At 48.8% G+C, this 5,048-nt stretch overlaps 1 pseudogene; it reads left to right on the forward strand.

Annotated features, from left to right (window-relative positions):
• Positions 1-2,784, forward strand: part of LOC138719441 (zinc finger protein 850-like) — a 38,235-nt pseudogene extending 35,451 nt beyond the window's left edge.
• Positions 2,785-5,048: the final 2,264 nt, after the last annotated feature.

The raw sequence follows: 5,048 nt of genomic DNA on the forward strand, positions 1-5,048 counted from the left end.
CTTGTTTTAGGGTTTGAGCCCCCTCTGGGAAGAAATGCTTCCCTTAGTCTGGTCTTAACCTCTCCTTTTTCCACTTTGAGCCCTTTGTTGGCGTCCTGTGTGCAGGAGAGCAGCGAAGCTGACGAGGGTGATGCGAGGGGAGGCTGTAGGCGCAGGGAAGGGAAGGGAGGATGAATGGTAGCCGGGTTGAATGGTGAGGGAGGAGTGGAGTGGGAGGAGACGTTTGGGCTGTGGCTGTTGGGGTTGTGGGTGCTGGGGGTTCATGCTACTTTCTGGGCAGCGTGACACAGGGTGCTTCTGTCTGTTCCCCAACAGGCTGGGTCACCGTCAAGCCAGATATCATCTGCAAGCTGGAGCGAGGGCAGACGCCATGTGTGCCAGACCCCCCTGGGGCGCTGCAGAGGCACCGGAGCCCTGTGCCAGGCGTGTCCCAGGCGTCCGTGGGAAGGAGCAGGTCAAGCAGCAGGCACAATGGTGGCTCACCTGATAGGGAGCTGAGTGGGAGTCGGGGGGACATGTCAGTGCATCCTCACCTCCATGATGTGCTGGACCCTCAGCAGCTGGAGAAGAACCCTTCCAAGTGTAACAAGAACTTCAGGAGCCGGACAGCCCTGGCCATGCAGAAGTGGAGCTACAGGGGCAAGTGCCCCTTTACCTGTGCTGACTGCGGGAAGAGCTTCAGACGCAAGGCCAACCTGACCAAACACCAACGCATCCACACTGGCGAATGCCCCTTTGCCTGTGCCCATTGTGAAAAGAGGTTCAAAAGAAGGGCCAACCTCCTATCTCACCAGCTCATCCACACTGGCGAGCGGCCCTTTGCCTGTGCTGACTGCGGGAAGAGCTTCAGAGAGAAGAGCTCCCTGATCAGTCACCAGCGCATCCACACTGGTGAGCGCCCCTTCACCTGTACTGACTGCAACAGGAGCTTCAGAAAGAAGAACAACCTGATAGAACACCAGCGCATCCACACTGGCAAGCGGCCCTTTGCCTGTACTGAGTGCGGCAAGAGCTTCAGGCAGCAGAGGTCCCTGATCAGTCACCAGCGCATCCACACTGGTGAGCGGCCCTTTACCTGTGCTGACTGCGGAAAGAGCTTCAGAAGGAAAAGCTTCCTGATCAGTCACCAGCGCATCCACACCGGTGAGCGCCCCTTCACCTGTACTGACTGTAGCAAGAGATTCAGACAGAAGAGCCACCTGATAGAACAGCAGCGCATCCAGACGGGCCAGCGCCCCTTTGCCTGTATTGACTGCGGAAAGATCTTCTGCCACCAGAATTCCCTGACCAGTCACCAGCGCATCCATACAGGCACATGGCCTTTTACCTGTGCTGACTGCAGCAAGAGATTCAGAGAGAAGAGCCACCTGATAAAACACCAGCGCATCCACACAGGTGAGCGCCCCTTTGCCTGCACTGAATGCAACAGAAGCTTTGTCCAAAAGGCCCACCTGAACAGCCATCTGCGCATCCACACTGGCGAGCGCCCATTCACCTGCACCGACTGTGGCGAGAGCTTCAGCAGGAAGGGCTCTCTGATCAGGCACCAGCACATCCACACCAGTGAGCGTCCCTTGGCCTGAGTCACTGCAACCTCCACCTCTGATGGATGCAAGCTGTAGTCAACCACCAGTGCATCCACGCTAGGAAGAAGCCCTGGAAGTGTGGCGAGTGTGACAAGACCTACAGCCAGAATTAGAACGTGAATAAACAACCATGGGTGCAGCAGGGCCTGCGAGTGGTGCTGAGGGCGACAGACAGGAGGAGGATAGTCCTTCTCAGGCGAGGGGGTGGACAGAGGCCAGGTCCTTGCAGTGTGGCAGCTGCAAGGAGCAGTTAAAGGACGAGGGGCCCATGGTGGCTCATGAGTGCACCCCCAGCACTCCCAGCGTGCAGCTGCCTCCGTAGCTCAGTGCCCCCCGAATCTGCTGCTCAGCGTCTGGCTGAGACGCGGAATCGAACTTATCAACTCGGGAGAGTTATAAAGGAGGTGTGTTTTATTAGCAGTGCTGGGGTGCAAGGGGGTTCTCCTCCTAGCTTGCACACCGTATTCTGTAACAAGCAGCTACTTACTCCTTGGACGGTCTCCTTGCTCACTGAAGCACTACCGCACAGCTCTGGCTTGAGCACCCGGTGCTCCTGATAACACTTTCTTGTTTGGAAGGATGCCTTGTTTTGAAGAATGCCTTGTTTAATTTCCCACCTTTGTCTAGCCTGTTAGTAAAGTCTTTTACTTATTTAAAGGCTGCTTTCTGTATTGACGCTCTTCTTATTTTCTCAATTCTGTCTTCTGGCAAAGTTGATGTTTTTTCCATTGTTTGTAATCATTAATAGCCCCTCCAGTACAACATATTAAACATTTAGCTATAAAATGCAATAAAAGCCCTAAAATCATTAAAGCAACTATCAAAGCAAACAATTGTCTAAGGCAAAGAAAGTTAGGTAACCAAGAGGTGAGCTTTTCCCACAGTTCAGTAATAGCAAAAGAGTTACTGTCTTGTGCTGCTTTGTGTAAAACCTTGGTTTGTTTCCGGATTTCATCTATGGCTTTTGTCACCTTTCCGGATTGGTTAGTGTAGGTGCAGCAACTTGTGTTTATTAAGGTACATACTCCTCCCATTTGCACCGTTAATATCTCTAAACCCATTTGGTTTTGTAAGACCGCTTTGCTCAGTGATGTCACTTCAGCTTGAATAGCTGTGAGGGCGTCTGCAGTGTCATTAGTTTTGATTTCCATTTCTGCTCAGATATTGACTATTGCCTTTTCAAGTCCACTAAGTCCTAACAGAGGAAAAATCCATCTCATAAAATTATGAAGTGGAGATGGCCTTTTGATGAGAGGATTAGTATTTCTCTTCGTTCGTACCCAAGGTGTTCTTAGGATTCCTTTCAGTTTTTTATAGATAGTGTTTTGTGGAGTTAGATAACCTGCTATACAAGTGCCAGTAAAGTTTTTCTAGCATATCCATCTCCACACAGCCACCAATACCAGTGGGTAATTTGCAATATGACTGAGGTTGCAGGGCTAATCCTGCACCCACAAGACCAAGTCGCTCAGGCTTTAATGAATTACGATTTTCTCCTTGTGCCCGTGTATAATTGATACCGGATAATTGTCCTGGACTATCAAAAGTCCAACTGCAACCCATTCCACTAATATTCCTAAACCCTACATTTTCTCCTGTACTCTTTTGTTCTACAACAGGAGTTAGTTTATGTTCTAATGCTATGAAATGAAATTTTGTCCCTTTTCCAACCGTGACTTTCAAGTTTAGAGTGATCTCCTCCTGTTGGAGTTATCCACACCTCTGGTCCCCACGTCCCATTTGTAGATGCCAACCCAAACATGGGCATTTCCTTATTACCTCTGGGAGGAGCTGGACCTCACCAAGAATTTGACAGGTGAAAGGTTTTGGATATGTTTGTGGTCAGTTGCAAATACGCATTTTGGTCCCAAGACTTTACTGTTCCTGTACATAACAGTACGTTAATAAATGTAATCAATATTCATCCTTTTCGTGGCTTAGGGGCCGTTTTAATTCTGGTGTAGTGTATCCACGATGTTTGCTAAAGGTCTCTGTCTATCCAGAAAAGATATCTCTGAATATTAACAAGTATCTATACCCGGCTTTTCTTGGGAGTTCAGAAAAATAAATTTGCTAACGCTTTCTCGGCACGTTTCCTGACCTAACTATGCCAAATTGTATTCGATTTAACATATTTTGCACTGTTGAGTCTGGACCGTAGTATGTAATATTCCTCCGTATCCATTTCTGCTTTAGGATTTTGTATAAAGGGCCTGATTCACAGTGGGTTTTATCATGTTGCAAGTTCCCAGATCGAGCTGGCAGGTGCAATAGTTCTGCTGTCTTTTAATTGTGCCCACTTCTGGGAAAGGATTTGTCCTTCAAGTTCTTGTATTCATACCCAATCGAACTTGGAGTATCTAATACCTTTCTGATTTTCTAAATTTTCATCTTTATTATCAAGGATTAGAGCTAATGTTTGCTCTTCCTGCATTATTTCTGCCGCCCATTTAGCCTCATAATCAGCCCATCTATTATCTGTTTCCTGGTCAGTGTTACCTCTCAGGTGTCGTTGATAGTGCACGATGGCTGCTTTGGTTGGTAATTGTACTGCTTCTAATAAGCAAAGTGTTTCTTCAGCATGTTCAATCTGTTTTCTTTGTGCCATCAGTAACCCTTGTTCCTTCCAGATCGCTCTGTGAGTATGAACAACTCAAAGGGCATATCTCTCCAGAGAAGAGCTCCAAAGCTGGTGAGGGGGCTGGAGAACAAGTGTTACGAGGAGCAGCTGAGAGTGCTGGGGTTGTTTAGCCTGGAGAAGAGGAGGCTGAGGGGAGACCTCATTGCTCTCTACAACTACCTGAAAGGAGGTTGTAGAGAGGAGGGAGCTGGCCTCTTCTCCCAGGTCACAGGGGACAGGATGAGAGGGAATGGCCTCAAGCTCCGCCAGGGGAGGTTTAGGCTGAACATGAGGAAAAGAATTTTCATGGAAAGGGTCATTGGGCACTGGAACAGGCTGCCCAGGGAGGTGGTTGAGTCACCTTCCCTGGAGGTGTTTAAGGGACGGGTGGATGAGGCGCTGAGGAGCGTGGTTTAGTGTTTGATAGGAATGGTTGGACTTGATGATCTGGTGGGTCTTTTCCAACCTGGTGATTCTACGATTCTATGATTTAGAGTCTGTCCAAGATTTATCTTTTTCCTTTATACCAGTCCTAAGGCTCTAGTTAAGGCAATGATTGCAGCCTTCTGAGCTGAAGTCCCTGCAGGTAATGGCTGGGATTCTACCCTGTTCCTGGTAGTGAATGCATATCCAGTTTTATGGGTACCTTGTGGGATAAAGCTACTTACTGTTATCCTTGGACAGTCTTCTTTCTCACTGAAGCACAGCTGCACAGCTCTGGCTTGAGCACCCCGTGTTCCTGATAACGCGTTCTTCTTTTGAAGAATATCTTGTTTTGAAGGATGCCTTGTTTCAGGAGAGACATCCCTCCTCCTGCCACTCACCCTGTGGTGCGACCCGGT

This window comes from Phaenicophaeus curvirostris, chromosome 3, assembly GCF_032191515.1.
Source record: "Phaenicophaeus curvirostris isolate KB17595 chromosome 3, BPBGC_Pcur_1.0, whole genome shotgun sequence".
NCBI classification, from domain to species: Eukaryota; Metazoa; Chordata; class Aves; order Cuculiformes; family Cuculidae; genus Phaenicophaeus; species Phaenicophaeus curvirostris.